At 38.9% G+C, this 17,837-nt stretch overlaps 1 protein-coding gene and 1 long non-coding RNA gene across 2 annotated transcripts in view; one reads left to right on the top strand and one right to left on the bottom strand.

Annotated features, from left to right (window-relative positions):
• LOC107833900 (uncharacterized) overlaps window positions 1-274 on the bottom strand; it is a 4,608-nt gene extending 4,334 nt beyond the window's left edge. Inside the window, exon 1 of the long non-coding RNA XR_001659678.1 lies at window positions 80-274. This is a non-coding gene — a long non-coding RNA (uncharacterized LOC107833900). The remainder of the gene's footprint in view (window positions 1-79) is intronic.
• The window catches only part of rnf17 (ring finger protein 17), a 110,661-nt gene that overhangs the window by 71,536 nt on the left and 21,288 nt on the right, over window positions 1-17,837 (top strand). The gene's annotated exons all lie outside the window — the stretch shown is intronic.

The following is a 17,837-nucleotide window of genomic DNA, read 5'->3' as shown; positions in this document are numbered from 1 at the left end:
GTCACATGTGTCAAACTCGAGGCCCGTGGGCCAAATCTGGCCCTGTCATGAAGCGGTGTGGTTATAGTGAGGATTGCACGCTGAGACCCAGGTAGATGAAAAAATAATAAATTTAATGAAAATAAATCCAGCAGAACAGCACGAAGGAACAACTGGAGACACGAGGAAACAGGCAAAGGTTTGACAATGTTAGACAAGGACCCGACGAAGAACACAGACACAGGTGGGTTTAAATACACAGGGAGGGTAATCAGGTAAGTAGACACACCTGGGGGACAATCAACGGGGAGGACAGGACAGAGACTCAGAGGAAACAGGACAGAAGCACAGAAAATGTCAAAAATAAACACTCAAACACACGGATCATAACAGGCCCGACATAGCTTTTTATGTGATCCTCTAATTTCTAGACTAAACACTAAGTGTGCTTAAATATTATGTTTTCAATCAAATTAATGCAGTTTTTATCTGTTTTCTGCCTAATTATACCAATCAGTCTTTCCAGTTTCTTGCGAATTATCGTGGAAATTCACGCAAAATCAACAAATTCCTGCACTTGTTTTACGTTAATACATAATAGGGAGTTTATTGAAGATTTTTCTCAAAAAATGTAATTACTTGTACTAAACAGCTGCCTCTGCCCTAACTAATGACAGATTATAGTCCATGATCTATATAAAAGTTGTATTTACCGTCATAAATAAGAGCAAATATTATTGAACAAAAAAAATTACAAAAATTATCACAAAATCCTGGAGGGACTGAAAAGATGTTCAATAATATTATTTAAGAATTATTTTAAGACTTCATTGATATTTTAACAGTTTGTGATCAGGTTTTATCAATACATTCTGGCATAACTGGCCGTACCAAAAGCATTCACAATCTTGATTTGGCCCAAAACAAAAATGAGTTTGACATGTGCTATATAAATAAAATTACCTTACCGTTGCTCTACGTAGAGATTAAAAATCCTGAATTTAACATTTAAAGTCAACTGGAAGATAAGTAGCAGAATCACACGTTATATCCTGCTGAATGTGATGTTGATGTGAGCATTATACACGTTTCTCTACACAACAGATCAACGGTGAATGTTCTTGTTTCTGACCTCAGTCTGGCAGTCGGACCGCCACAAACAAGAGTTTCAGTTCATGATATTCTCCGTACGTTTTGCGTTAGCTTGTGATTTTTGTTCATGACTAATTATGGAGCGTTGGCCTCTTTTTTAAAATTCTAAACAGGTGCCATAAATCCCTGACCTCTGCCTCTTATTAGTGTTGCCAAGAAGAGCCAACACAGGTGCAGAGTGTCCATGTGCCGTTTTCACAACTCCCCCTGCTTCTTCCCCCTGGCCGTTTTTTCAGTACATCTTTAAATTCAGTTTCCTCGAAATGAATTGTTCTGCTAAACGTCCGCCTCTCTTCCTCTCTCCCCTGTCAGCTCCTCTATGGTTACAGAGCTGGTTTTGTCTGTGTTTGGATGAGCTCATTGGGAAAGGATGCACAACATCTTCTCCACGTTGTCTTTTATCTTTTTCCCCTGGACAGAAACTTGGACAAAACACCCTGATGCTGTTGAGCAAAATGGGTTAGACTTTCAAGCACGAGAGACAGAGAGAGGGAGATCTAGTATGGGATTTAAGGCCGTCTGTTTTTGTATTTTTCCTGCTTTTTTTGTCACAATTACAAGTTTTATTATCAAAGAAATGTTTTTTTATTATTATTATTTAATGAGATGTTCTGAGGGAGACTTGATCTATAACCTTGCTGCACAATATGATCACAAAATGATAAGATATTTTAATAGAGTGCAGAATTCATGGTTGAATAAATTTCGGTGTGTTCAGATCCTGAAGCAGTAAATCTATCTTCCTTTCTGTTTTGGTGCATTTCTGTTAAGCACATTGTCAAACACAGCCAAGTTGGGAATTCAAATGTTAACATGAAAATCACTGATGCGTTTCATAACATATCCCACAATGCAGTGTGTATGTTGCCACCTAACCTGGATCCAAACAACACGGTATACATTGATGGTTTTTGGTATCTAATGTTCGGTTTCAAGATCAATTTTACCTTGAAGATGTTGAAAGTTTAATTTGGATTGAGATCCTGCTGCTCTGGTACCACATCGGTTGGTCTCTCAGGAGAGATGGAAGCTTTTTGTGCAGTCAAGATGGAAGATTTCATTGTGTTGGAGCAAAATTACAATGTTTTAAAAGAGGAAGCAGACAGTACTGCAGTACAATGTAGGTGGTACTGCTTAAAACTTTCCATAATTACAAATTTGTTTTGGACAGATGTTCAAGGCTCCTTTTTGTAACCCAAAAGTTAATTTATCCTTCTTTGAGAGACAAAATTTCAAGGGACTCACAGATTAGCCATAAAAAAAAATTTGCAAATGCTTTAACTGGATAAAAATAGTGCAACTCTACCACACAGAGTTAGGTAACCAGATGAACTCTGTTTTGTACCGATATCACACACAGGGCATTGCTCTGTTTATTAAACATGTGACTTTAGCTAAAAATGGAGATCCATTACTCCAAAAATGACTGCACTGTGACTGGCTTCAGTGTTGCATCCTGTCAAACCAGATTCATTCTGCTAAATTTAATTATCCTAAACATCCATGTGTGTTTCTGCTCAAATCATTGGCGACTCATTTATGATCTGAACGATCCACTTCCTGTTATCTTCAAACAATATTTGTCAAAATTGGTAAAACTTCTGATTACAGTCATTCAAGGTTTCTCCCAGAAAACTTGCTAAGCCGGGTGTTGGGTGCCAGGGCAATCATTCATCCAGCAGACCGTTTTGTTTTTGAGTTAAAAAATGTTTAAAGTTGGCAGGAAATTTGAAAATATCACTTGATAATCATGTGATCCTGGAAGATCGAAGATTAATACTTGAACACCAAATATAAAGTCTTAAAAATTGCAAACATTTTAAAAAGACTTAAATAAATAAGAAATGCTTAGCCTGGTGGGGGCACAAGTAAAGCCTGGTGGCCCGCCAGGCTTATGATACTCTGGGGGAAACCCTGAGTCTTAAAAACACTTTCATAAAGTGAGACTGAAAACTTTAGAAAGTTTTTTATCAATAGGAAACCACTTAGTCTTCTTCTATAATGTTTTATAGAGTTTGAACATATTAGGTTGAATCTGTCTGGCAAAAATCCTAAAATTAAGTTGATTTGGCCAAAAGTTTATTCTTATTTCCTTTTTGAAAAAGGACATAAATTCTCCCACAAATGGATAGCTAACACCTGTTCCATGCTCCCAAAGGTGAACTTTGGAGATTTTTTTAAACCTCCTTACCTTGCTTCTAACATAGTGACAAGTGGCTTTAAAAAAAAGAAAAAAGGAGACAACAAAGATCTAATTAGTGAAAGTGACTGCAGCTGAGAAGGGAGTGAGTGAGGCTTGATGAGGCAACAGATGAACAGCTGGAGAAGGGGAGTAAACGGCAAAGTAACTAAGGCAAAAACAAGGGAGAAACACAAAATAGTAACAAAAATGGTAACAGAAATAAGGATCAACCTTACAAAATAAATCGAACACCGTCAAATAAACTGACAGAAGGAATCAACTGGAATGACAAGAAAATATTAAGTGCAAAACAAAACCAAATCATCAACAACACAAGAAGAAGTGAGACACTGTCAGGGATAATGACAAGATTATGCAGTAGCAACTTAAAAGATGTATTGTGAGATAAATGCAGACGGTGACATGCACTGAGTGACGTTTTATCGTTTTTGGTATTCAAAACTTGATTTGTTTCTGTTGCTCTGTTGCATTATGAGCCTCCACTATTACATTATTTCTAACACAATGACGCCGGAGGCTGGAGCAGATCTTGTGAGTACAGAATCTCCCAGAGGACAGGCGCTGCTTTGTCAGATTTGGTTTAAATAAGAAAGTCATGCACAGCAGCTGAGGGCCTGCTTTCTTGAGGGAATGAACACACAGCCGGCTTTTCTATCGGTAGAAAAGCCGAACAAAGAGGGCAAATGTGAAAATGAATGGAGAGGAAAGATGAACAGCGTGTGGATGTGACTCTCGCTGCGTTTTCGTTACAAGTGTGCACGAAACTTTGTTGATGTGATGCCAAAAGTTTGCATTTGAGATCCATTAAATGAGAAACTCAATTCAAATCTCACATGAATAAGTTTGTTCATGTGATAAGTCATTAAAAACATCTGGGCCATCGTCCGCCTCCCACTTCCTGTTGTCGTCTTCTTTGCGGTTTGTGCCAGTGGCATCATCCGGTTGTTGGTCATATGACTCGTCTAATGCGAAAAAAGCGTCTCTGTTACAGTTTTGCGAAATAAACCAATTTCGATACGGCCAAAAAAAAACCACCTCAAGACTTTTTATCAAAAAAGTCTGAGTTTTTTCAAAATTGCTGTTTTTCCATTAGGCAAACTTATTTTCAAAATGTCAAATTGTACAATTATTTGGTCCATTTAATCATTGTCTGGATACTAGGACTCAGAACGGCCCAGTCTGCTGGCTCACCAATCTGTCCAGCAGGGATTTCCTCTTCCTAAAAGAGTGACATCCTGTTCTTATTGCTGAGCTTAGACTAAAAATAAAAAAATATTCAGCTAAAAACTGTATATGGCTATCTTATAATAAAATACCATCATTTATGGATCACTGTTAAACAATAATCTCAAAATTTAATTAGAATATTTTTTTATTTCATTACTAAGCTGCTAAATAAAATTATATATATATATATATATATATATATATATATATATATATATATATATATATATTAGATTGTACATTTACACTTACAGTGCCTTGCATAAGAATTCAAGCCCCTTAAACTTTTATTTTTCATATTTTCTCATTATTCTTTACAAAATAACTTGAGTGCAGTCATATTATTTGAACTGCACCTGCAAACATCAACTTTCATGCCACAGATTATTAAGAGAATGTAGGTCTGGACTTTGACTGGGTCAGATTACCATGCTTAATCCAAACAGTTCCTATCTTTCCCTCCCTGCCATGTTTCATTCTGGGAACGGTGTGTTCAAGGTGACGTTCAGATTCAGTTTTTCTCCATACATACAGCAGAATCTTGCATTGAGGGCAAAAAGACTAATTTTGGTCCCAACTGACCAGAGTAACTTGTCGTGCATGTTTGCTGTTTCTTATGTTTTCCCTTATGCTGCTATGTTACAAACACAACTTTTCAGCAAGATATAGGAGCTTGTTTTAAGTCAGTAATTCCTTAATATTGATCTCACAGAGCACTCGTTCCATTGGCAGACTATTTTACTTGTAACATGGTAAAAAAAACAACTTATTTTTATTTGTGAGATAATCTGCCAATGGGAAAGTTCTTTTTCATCTATGTTAAGGAATTATTGACTTAAAACAAGCTCCTATATTTTGCTGAAAAGTTACTTGGAAGTTAGTTATATCTTGAAATATTTGAACTAGAAACTAGACCAAAAATACTTGATAAAATGTGAGTTTTTGCAGTGCATTTTGATTAAAAAGAGCGATATTTACAGACGTACGCTACACTTTTTAAATGTTTAAATTTGAATCACTTTGAAAACCGTCTATTGCCTGAAGTCCCAGTGAAATACATTGAATGTAATGGTTGTAATGTCATACAAACTGGAAAAGTTAGAGGAGTGTAAAATAGTTTGGAAGGCACTTAAAGTATTGAGCCCTTAGACCTGAGCTCTGGAATGTCCTTGGAGGTCCTGGTCTCGTCCGTCAGGCTTGTTGTTGCAGTGCCGTGCTGTCAGGCGTTATCAATGTTTGCTCATGGACAAAAGCTCAAAGCCAAAGTCAACTTCTTTTGTGTGCAAAATTGCTCAATGTGAAGCATGCACTGGCAATTGTTGTGTCTCACAGTCTACACAAAAAAACAGATTCCTCAAACGACGGATGTTGGAAACGTCCGTGGCGAATCGCTTTGTCTCGTCTTTTGAAAGGCATGTCAAATATCCTGCATATGCGTCGCTGAATTTTAATTTGGGGTTTTATAATCGCCTTTACGTTGAAATAGAAGAACAAGACGTCCTGCCACCGAAGAATGCGGTCGCACCGGCAGCGAGCGGGGGCAAAGTCTCAACAGAAAGTAGTTGTGTTCGTTCAGCAGGCCCGTCTTCATGACCCACATCCAGCGGTACCGTGTCAGACCGTCACATTTTATGACACGTGCAGTACGTTCATGCGGTCCCATGCGTCTCGCTACGAAGCAAAGCAAAGACACATGAGGAAAAAGCCGTGCTTGGCTCAAATATTTACAGTCTGCGATTTTATGATAGGAGCCACACAGTGTTTTTCCAATGCTATTCTGTTTTTTTACCCTCCCCAGAGTCATTTCTGGCCAAGCACACTAATCCAGCTCTGGTCTAACAGGAATCAACGTTTTCATACACAATAACAGCTGGAGCTCTTGAAGTCTCCCCCCGAACCCTTTTTCAGATCATATCAGCGACATGGCAGAAGCTTTTAACGGCAATCCCTTGACCGCCTCTCCAGGAAAAACATACAGACTTTATTTCTAGACAGCGAGCACGTGCGAGCAGTGATGTCATCTTTGAAACGCTGCGTCAGACCTCACAGTCAACTTCTGCCCCTGCATAAAATGTGTAGGTGTCCCAACACCACCTGTTGCCCGGTGACTTTTTTACGGGATGATGGCGGCGGTTGTTGTGCACAAGGAATCAGTTCCACGTGTGGATAAATCTTGTCCTGGAGACAAGTCATTAGTGTCAGTGTAAACAGGCCTGCTCTGAGAGCCTCATGCTAACTCTCAGCGTAATAGGGAGTGAAGGCTCCAGAGGTAAATTGGGGGCGAATTCACGGTGGATTAGCCAATGCGAGATTTCCAGCTGATTCTGCACACTGCACTGAAGTAATCCAAAAATAACATCAAGAAACAAGTCATTACACAGCACAAGCTCAACCTTTGTGACAAAGTGATGCTGTTCAGTAATGTACTTTTCATGACTCAGTAACGTAAATCCGAAAGTCAACACTTAGGGGTTGATGTTCCATCGTAGCCTCCAGACTAAATGGCTCTTTTTCAGGAATCAAATGTTTAGATGCAAACAAATTTGTCAGTACCCTCTGTCAGAGGTTTTCACAAGTCTGTTCTCCAAATGCTAGTCATTTCTTTTGTTCCAAGTTCACTAGCTGCATTTCCATTAAAAATGTAGGCAAAACTTTGTCGATATTCTGCTAATGTTGAAAAAACAAACAAACAACGCAATTGAGATGTTTCCATTACATAAGAAACACAACTAAAACCACACTTAACCCTCCTGTTGTCCTCGGGTCATTTTAAATAAATAAGTTTGTTCACAAGACATGGTGCGCCGTGATCCTTCAACTACTTGCTGTCAAATTCTTCTTTGTGACTTGCACCATTGGCAACATCCACTGTTGTTGAAAAAAAAAAAAACCCTGTAAAACTGCAATACACAAGTGCGTGTAATGTGGAAAAGGTGTTTCTATTGCAGTTTTGCAAAATAAACTAATTTCGATACAGCCACAAAGAAAATCATCTCCCAGCCCCAAAACTTTTATTATTTATTAAAAAACAAGTTGTTTATTGGAGCAAACTCCCAGAAAACCATGAAGCCGCTGAAACACTGAGTTCCTTTAAGTCCAGACTATGACCCCACCTGTTTAGAGTTGCTTTTGAACAATAATAAGTGGAACATTGACCAACGCATTTGATATGCATTCATGTTTTTAACATGGGCAAGATGCAATGCCTGTTTCTGTTTTTTTTACAATTATTGATTATATGGTGCATTTATGATGTTTTCGTGATGTGAAGCACTTTGAACTGCCTTGTTCCTGAAATGCGCTGCACACATAAACTTGACTTGACTTAATGGTTAAGACATCCCAACCATGATTCATTGACACTGTGGGAAAATGCTTTTGCAGATTTTAAACATTAAGACCTGGATCTTGCTGTGAGAAAATATTTTTTTGAGTCGGAATCATATTTAAATTGTGAGTTGCAAAGAGTGGTAACTTGATGCCAAAGAGTGAAAGTTTCTCTCACTTACTACGGATGAGCCCTAAGCTTGTACATGCATTTATTTTTGCTTGGAGGCCTACATGCGTCACTTATCTTTGCTTCTTGCTTTAGTTGTACTGCTGACCTTTTGAACTCCATGTCAGTAAGGTTTGTTCCCTTGTTGATGCTAACGTACATGTGCAAATTAGGACACATGCATGTTGCTGCAGAGTTTGCCGAGACACACTGAGATTATGAATATTTGTGGTTTCTAAAAGCATAGAATTACAAAACCCTGATAACCGGCTGCACATGGGACCTGCTCAGCAGGAATCATGCTGCTGCATGCGCTTCACGGAAACTGATGCAAAACTTTTTTCCACTGGGGTCAAAATTTCAAAAAGAACATCAATTTTCAATCACGTTTTTTTGTAATACACGCGATGACACATTCATTATTGTAATCACACGGTTTCTTATTATTATTCCGCCATTTTAAGTGGCTTTTTGGAGGCCGTAACACGTTCAAAAACTCACCTAGCTTCATCTGAAATTGTCCCCTGCGACAATTGTTCAGATTTCGATGGAACCAAGAGATGAGATCTGAAACCTGGTATGTAAAACGTGTTTTTGTAGCGATGTTTGAGATGTTAGCAAACTGAATAGGTGGGGTTTTCAGATTTGTTAAATCAGCTTTGGAATGATGAATTTTACAACTGTCTGTATCAACATGAACCCAAAATTAGGTTAGACACTACATTGCAAATAATAAAATTAAAGGTATTCACCACTTACTTTTCAGTGGGTGGAAATATGAGCAAATTTGACGAGATGACACAACTGGGACACGTTGAGTTTAAAGAGAAGAGCACCAGAAGTTATTTTTATTTTGTGTTTTTTTACTTTGATTTATGCAAGTGTTTATTTCCCGACCCACATGTTTTCTTAGTGACCCAACACTTTTGCTTCCAGTAAAATGTGAATAGATGGAACGAGATCTGAATCTAATTCATCAGACGCGAGTGTCTGTTTACCCCCTTTGAGTGTCTTCATCTTTATTGTTTAATTACAGAGACATCCGTCCCACTGAGTCATGCACACAAGTACACGCATGTTTGACAGTTTGTGTGTCGGCGAACACGCGTTTGAATGCTTCCACCGTAAGGCAGCAAAACAGCGAGCCTCATCGCTGCCCCGGAACGTCGGCGTGAGAAACAAGAGCCTGAAGAACAAGCAGCTGGAGAACGTGAGGCTGAATTCAACACGGATGACGCCTGTTAGTCATGTTTGAGATTACACTAGAGCTAGGATGTGTAATCTCACTGTCACTGGCAGTGAGCTGCACAACAGATGTGGAAATGACAGTTAAGATGCAGGTAAGGCAAGTTTCACGGCTTTAAAATTAATTGCAAAACCAAAAGTTATATCCCTGATAAAAGTGGGAATAAATATACACCAAAAAAACACATCTGCTAGACTTTACATGATCACTAACATCTGCTGATTCAGTTTTGATTGAGTCTGAATGTTGGAGAGCTGCTCTAAAGTATTTGCTTCTTAGTTTTTTTCTACTTTTGCTGGGGATTTTTTATTTTAGTTGTTTTTTGCAATACTGTAACGTTACAGTCACACAAGGTTAACCATAGAAAATACCAAAAAAATAAAATAAAAGGTTTTGCAAAAATGTCATTTTGCATCATGGATGAGTTTTTTATTATTGAATTTGAACAACTTTATTATATTCATTGTATGTAGTAAATGCACAAATGTGTCCTGTAAAAAAGGCGTTAAAAATTGGGTTCTATTATTATAAATAAATACTAAATCCTGAATGGCTCCTGTCAGTATCAGGGCCTACAGCAATGCTTCATAGCAGAGCCATCGTCACTTTGTCGGTCCTTTATTCCAGTTAAATTAGGACACAAAAGCTGAATTAACAGAGTTTTGCTAGAAGTTAGAAGTTTTAATAGTTTATTTACTTAAATCCAACCAAGATGTATTGAATTCAATTAAATTCACATCTATCTTATTGATCCCAGATGGAAATTAAGTGTTGTAATTCATAGTAAATCAAAGTTTCTCAAAGCGTTGTTGTAGATGGTGATGACTGTGGTCATGAAAGAGCACCTGTAATGGCCTGTATTACTGATGGCACCATTACAGAGGTAGTTTGTCCCCATTTACAGATTAAAAACAAACCCAAAAAAAAATCACAGGAAAAAAATGTTAACTTCACTTTAATGGTCATAATATAGCACCACCATTAAAGTTTGCATAACAATTTGCTATGTAAACAAAAGACATATTTCTGTAGTGAGTAATCACCTCTAATTTGTTCAAAATTGCGACTCCACCTCATTTTTATTGTAAGAATTTGCCTTTTCACAGGTTGCAATAATGTCAGTGTGTTTCATATATGTGTACATTGGCACCCGTGGTGTTTGTATTTGACAAAACAAAATACTTTTCTGCAGCTGCTCTTGTTGGAATACAGTCTCACGTGCCGCTCCAAACCGGCACATGAGGTTTTTTAAAATGTTCTTCATCCCCTCGTAAAGTTAAGGGAGCTGCTTTTACAAACAAACGTTCCGGGCTCTACCTGCCGATCGGTCCTGGAACATACGGTAACTCCGGTTATTATCGTGTTCCCACAGTCTCGACACTTCAGGAAGCATTATTCGCGCTCGTTTCCTAAAGCAAAGCCCAGATTACAGGGCAACGAGTGCGCTCGTGGCGCGGCGCAACACTTCACCACCGCATTTAGCCTTTCGTCACCTCTGAGACATCCACCCAGGTGTGTTTCGCTGCCGTCACTGTCACGGTTTTTACTGGCGCTCTGACTAACAAGTAGGCAGTCTGCCTCTGTCAGGACTGTAATTATGGCTGCCGTTGTGGAAGCCTGTGGCATTGTTGTCATTGTTTCTGTTAAAGTGACACACAGGCAGAGGGGAAGAAGAAGAAGAATGATAAAGGAGAAACTGTCTGGATGCCAGAGGGAGTGAGCAGAGCAGGTCAAACGGGAGAAAAACACGTCTGAGACGACAGCAGACACAAACAGAACTGCACTCGGCTATTGGCAGATGATCATATCTGTACTTGTATTTCAACGACTCTTTAGGTTAGAGATGGAGACCTTAAAGTCAGGACAGAAGATTTCAGCTGAAGCGAGGTTCTGGATCATTTGCACTACATGCAAAAACATAAATTCCTTGGGTTAAGGGTGGGCATTTATCCTATCGTTTATCATTTATCGCAAATTTCGTGTCATGATAAAAATTTTGATTTATAGTCACAGTAAATTCCGATTAATGACATTTAAAAACCTCCAAATTAATTTTTTTCTTAATTTTTCTCCAATGTTTGTTCAACAAGAGTATCAATACAAATCAAAATGCGAGTAAATGCAGTTACTATGTGCAATTTAGTGATACAAATCACACTGCTTTGTGTGACCTAAGGGAGCGCATTACAAATAGAAACGTTTTTTAAGACCATTAGTTGCTTTTCTGGGGCTATGATTGTTGTGACATGCAGCCACAGCTGTACAGTCACCTAAAATTGAAATAATGACTCGTTCTTTATCTCGATAATACCACAAAATGTTCAAATAAAACGTTAAATCCATATCACCCATCCCTAGTTTCATATGTCAACACCATTTAACCAAGTGGATCAATTAGGACACACTTTGAAAGCCTGTTTTTCCAACATATTTGGACTTATGGACATTTAATTCAATCTTAAGAATGCTAAAAAATATCTAAGTACTATAATGAACTATAAAAACTGAAGAAGGGATTGTTTAACATTGTCTGTTAAAAAGAAGAATAAATAGTGCAACTTCTGGAGTTGAAAAACTGCAACACCGGTGACACAATAACCAGAATAACATCTTCTATCAAAAGCTAAATTGAATAATATTTCAAGTTTTTGAGAAGTTGTTTGCATGTATCTTTTGGAACATAACTGCACACCTGTGCATGCAAGATGTATAAATTAGTGTTTTATACACATTGATTTTGACATTATAACAATCCAAAACCAAAACATTTTTCATTCTGAGACATCGAAAAACTTCTAATAAAATGATAATTTCATAATGCCTGAGTCCAATTAATTCTTTTCTTTCCTTTTTTTTTTCCTACATTCCTCCTCACATTTAATTATCTTTTTTTTCAGTCCAGGCTGAAAGTGTCACACTGCTGCCTCTGGACTTGATGAATGAGTCACCACACATCGTGTGAGAGTTTACTGTAAAGGCACGGCTATTTAAAGTAGCAGGCTGATGCTTTTAGTGCTTTTTTTTTCTTCTTTGGTAGGAGAAAGAATTGCTTTTCACTTTACTCCAACCTGAACCCATTGAACTTTTAAAGTTTCCAAAAAAATAAAAAATAAATAAAAAATTGGAACAGTTCAATGCTTGGTGAAAATGAAAGCCAACACATCCAGGTGTGAGGTTTCTACCCCAGTTCTTCAGAAAAGGCTGATGAATAAGTCGTTGATTTCCGATTTGGTTGAATGGGAAGGTGTGAAATTTTTTGGAACTGCATTTACCGATGAATATTGTTAGACTTGTCTAATCTTGTTGGCATAAATGACCAAAACAACTTCAGCGCTAATTTCTCAAGGGACATTTGGATAAGCGGCTAAGGTGAAAAAACATAAATAAATCCAAGTTCGAAAAGCAGAATTGGTCCGTAGAACTCAAATGACATGACGACTGACCAGAAAAATGTCCTACTTCTGCAACTCAATGAGTTTTTGACAGAAATCTGTCAAGTAAGCTTTCTTTTATGTTTTGTTTGGCTGCTAATGACTTAAGAGGTCAAGGAGTATTACTGCCAAAAAGAACTGATGAGAGAACAATGCACTTGAACATAAAATTAAACTGAGTTTAACTTAATTTATTTCTAATGAGAATTTCGATAATCCCAGAAGGAGACGTCTCAGTCCACAGTTGTCAAATATGGTTGAGTACTGAGGCTGCTTCAAGAAAAATGAGAAGGTAATTTTTTCATTGTGTACCCGTTTTAAGACTAGAGACAAATTGATGAGGGGAAAAAAAGTCAAAATGATGAAATGACAAGGATAAAGTGTACTTCTATCTCTTCCCACTGCCTCACACACAAGCAAAAACACACTTTCTCACCAAAACTGGGGGAAAGAAAAACTGCAGTGCCCAGGTTAAGACTTAAACATTTGCACAATATTGCTGCAAATGCTCAAGAAACTAACGTTCCTCAAGAAGTGAAGCATTTTCTGTCACTTACAGGTTTAGTGTTTCATTTCCAGCTCAATTTGTTTTCTAAATAATCAATCAACTGTGGTCCTCTACACCTCCACCTGTTTCTAAATGGACACAGTTTTATCTCTTTTGTCCTCTTCATATTTAAAATGAAGTCACTGTTCCCACACCTTGCCACAAAGTAGTCCACCTTCGTCAACTTATCTCTTAAACATGACCTCAGTTGGAGTCAGTGAACGCCTCAAAGAAAAATTTTATATTTCTTTTTCTTAGCTAATTTAGCTACATACTAGTTAGTATTGAAGTGCTCACAATATATTTATCAAAGGAATATTGATAAATAGTTTCTGTTTCCTCAAAATCTGCAGTGTCGGCTGCGAAACCCTGTCGGTGGGCCACGAGGGCACAAACCACCAAAAAAGAGGGCAGCAGGTCACGACCTTTTTAATAAGCGCTCGTTAAAAGCAACTCAAAGAAATGAATGCAGCCAGTGAATGCTTTCCCCGTCTCTATCAACCCAGAGCCTCTGCTCCCTTTGACCGTGGACTCGTTCACCCGAGTGCTCAGCTGCTTTTTCGCGCATTGGCCGACCCCTTATCTCTCAGGTTTAGAGGCATAATTAGGAGGTGGAGCCCGGCGGCTGACGAGGTACCAGTCGCTGGGACTGGTAAAGCTGGAGCGTTTAAAGGCTGACCTTGCTGGCTCTGCGACCTAATAAATCACACGGATCAAGGAAAGGATGGGAGATCAGCTCGTTAGACCGACTAATTGGTCCGTTGTTGAGGATTTAAGTGATCTAAAAAAAAAACTCATCGCTGCCTGTGAGTGTTTTTATACCAGGCCACAAGGCTTCAACACAGAGACACACACAAGACAAACAAGAGAACAATATTGCACTTGTCTCGCTTTGCTACACTTGCTGAATGCCTGGCCTGCTTTCTCAGCATTGATACGAAACATTTCTCAGAGAGAGCCAGGGGTTGGCACCGACTTGCTGTGTGTGTGTGGAAAAGAGATGCTTTTTTTTTTGTTTTACGGCATCGGTGAGAAAAAGCAGGAATAAGAGTGACAGCCGAGTTTATGTGTGTGTAATTGTCGGCTGTTGTGGTTGGATAAAGGCCTTGGTCTTGCTGGGTGGGCGACGGAAGAGGTGAAGAGGTTGGTAGACTGGGGCTGTTGGCTAAATTGCCTTATCACAAGATGCAAAGACAAGTCCCCCCTTTCCAACTGAATGCTCTTAGAAGTTGGATAAGCTGCTTCATTCCCGTCCACAGTAAAAAGGAGAGAAAAAAATGTAGTGTCTGAAGAATTTTTTTGAATTCGGCTTGAAAAACCTTAAGTATTGCACCAACTTTGATGCAAAAAAAAAAAAATTGCTCCACTTTCTGTAAATCTGAACATCTGTTTCCATGCCTGATTTGCCCTCTGGCTTATGGTGAAATGTGCGGCCGACAGATGTCTGTTCATACCAAATGTGACTATTAACTACATGTAAGACATTCAGTACAACATGCTGTGCTGTTTCTCACTGATAAGCTAATAATTTATTTAGCTGGGCCGACACGTTCAAATGTTGCCTCTTCTGACTACAGCACCTTCTTCCACTGCTGCGTCCCTGAGCAAACTGCGAGAGGGATTTCTTATGGCTGGTAACCATGGTAACTTTGTGCCAATTTCATTCAGGTTTCTGATGATACGTAGAACAGTGTTCAAAGACTGGAATATTGTTTTTTTTACCCTGCTTTAAACTTCAGCTACCCTTACTCAGGGGCAAAATGATCATCAAGCTTCCAGCTGTTTTTTGAACATCCTTCTCATACTTGATGCTGTAGTAATTGTTGGCCTTCAAAATCAAACAGTAGACTAACACCAGCCATCAGCGAGTTGTCATGGAGACATAATGTATCTTGATGGGCGGACGTTATTAGTTAATGAAAGAGCCACTTCTTAGCAATTGTTCCTGCTATCAAGAGATGTTCTGTTTTGAGCTTTGCATCATGTTATAAAGTTATTAAACATACCTAGAGTGTTGCTCTGATTATTTCATGCATGTTTGAGAAGTTCTTTAAACTCCATGGCAACCATTCAGCTGTGCAGAGCATCTGGATGGACCTAGCTCCGCCTTCGAGACACAGCTCCTCCTCTGAGCCGCAGCTTCTGAGCTTCTAATTTACAGAGCATCCCTGCCCCCCAACTAACCCATTCTGCTCTTTCAGACTAGCCAACAACAATTAGCAAACACCTGGTGGAATTGTGCATCAGCTGAGCTCATTATAGGAGCTACTTCTTAGTGCAACACTGGTAAAAATGTTGCTAAAGGCTTAATAGAGGAACCATGTTGTGATCACTTCCTGAAGGCGGAGCTTCAGAAAAAGCAGGAGTTTCTTGAAGTCAAATTTCTTTAAAGTAATATTTGATATATAATGCATTTTCACAACAACAGAAGATAACATAGTTACTCGATTGTCTTATAAAATGGAATATTTTGAATAAGTTACTTCTTTGTATTATTTTCGTTCTAGACTGTCACAATAGGCCAGACAGACAAAGATATCTCAGGGCTTCTACTAAAAAGGCCGCAGGGTTAAAGTCTCTCAAAGACGTTGTATTGGAAATCTATAATGTGGACATAATGGGTAGTTTCTCAGTAAATACAGAGCAAATAACAAACATTCCCAGTCACTGTTTTCATCATCATAATCATCATTGTGCATTTTGTGAACTGGTGAGGTCATTTCACATGAAAAGGTTCAGTGCCTGTTTGTGTTAGCTGACCTGGAGTTAATCATAAGCACCATTTGCAGGCAGATATCTGCCAAAGGAAAACTGAAAGCTGACTTCAGAGACAGGGCTGCACAATGGAGCAACTAGCACTGTTGCCTTGCAGCAAGAAGATCCGGGATTTGAACCCTTGCCTACATAGTTTGCATGTATGGTTTCTCCCTGGGTACTCTCTCTGTTATACCTGTTGACGTATCGATCAATAGGTATGTCTCTAAAGGACTTTAGAGGCATGAAGATGAGTAAATCATACAAATTTTCCACATGCTTTGTCAAAACAAAACAAATTGTCATGCCTTACTTTGTGCTATATTGCTTGGTGCTGGCTTTCCCCTTTGTTAGGAAGTAGGTCTTTCCTTAATCAGACAATGAAAACTGGGCATATATATCAATCAAATGTGGCCAAACATTTAAAGTCAGTTGATAAATCTATTGACATCTTTGAGTTTTTACATTAAAATGTTCGTCAGACGTTAAACTTCAACAGTGCAACCCGACCTTCACAGAAACCCGATGCTCCTTTGTTCTCCGTGAGCCTTGGATGCACGAACCGGCTTTTTTTTTGTTTGTTTGTTTGTTTTCAACGTGACCTTTGAGACACTGCTTCTGATAGTTATCATCTCCAGTCATATAAAATGATGTGACATGTAAAATAGATGTGTAACAATAAAATGCACAGATGACTGTTCAAGGTTTGGGTAAAGACATCAAGAGAGAGCTAATGAGATACACGTCTTAATTAAGAGCCTCTAATGAGCAAACTATCTGACAAGGATCTTAGTGGGGTGCAGGCGGGGTCGTTGTTTCCTGCGTAAACACGAGGAGGGAAATCACCCCAGGTTAGGAAGTGACCCACATTTTGCAAGAGGAACGATGAGGGGGTGATGCTTGTTCCCCTATTTGCTGGCACACCCTCCCCGGCGGACTGCTGATTGGTTCATTACCCCTGGTAAACACACACATACAACCCCCCACCTTGGCACACACACTCACCAAAAAGGCATCCCAGCCCCCCATATTTTATCTGCCTACTGTACAGATTCCTCTAGTCAGCCAATTCAGAGCCCCTCGTATTCTTTACTATCCCTCAATCTGCTGGAATGTGAAACATTGAGGGTTTTTTTTTCTCTAGACATGAAGTTTAAAAAACCATAAAGACATTTCACATCTTGAAAAATAAGACATTTTTTGTCGTATCATTTCTGCTTTTCATTGTATAAATTCTGTTTTCTTATATTTAAAATTTTTTAACAAGGTTTTTTTTTTTTTTTTTTGATGAGCCATATACTGTTTAACATCATCAGACAATGATTATTTTTTTGCCTGCTTCTCATTAACTGACAAGTAGATGTTTATACCCCGAGACATTTCAACAACTCACACCAGGGTGGCTTCACTTCAGATTAAGGCAAGGAGCATTTCTCAGGTGGGCACGTATGTCGTTGGGGTAGTGGCACAATTAACTCACGCGCGTTCAAGCAGATCTCTAAGGCTTCATCCTGCCAGTTTTGACCGGAAAAACCTCCTTAATAAGGATGCAGTTTCTTTCTTCCCAGCGGGGATCTGGATGGCCGCTCTTTGAAGGTTAAACTTTTGGCTGCGTCACATACAAGATAGTTTACCTTTACCAGCTGATGCCTGTGCCTCTCCATTCGCCACTTGTTGTCACTTCCAGTTAATTCTGCTTCACTGGGTAGCTGCCCATGGTCTGCAGGCGACAGAGCTTCTGGCAGCTGCGCTCAGATGGAATAAAGGACCGACAAAGTGACGTTGGGTCTGCTATGAAGCAT

The sequence above is a fragment of the Poecilia formosa genome, unplaced genomic scaffold, assembly GCF_000485575.1.
Source record: "Poecilia formosa unplaced genomic scaffold, Poecilia_formosa-5.1.2 Scaffold477, whole genome shotgun sequence".
NCBI lineage: Eukaryota > Metazoa > Chordata > Actinopteri > Cyprinodontiformes > Poeciliidae > Poecilia > Poecilia formosa.
The sequence above is the reverse complement of the archived record's forward strand: the minus strand, read 5'-3'. Positions and strand labels throughout refer to the sequence as shown.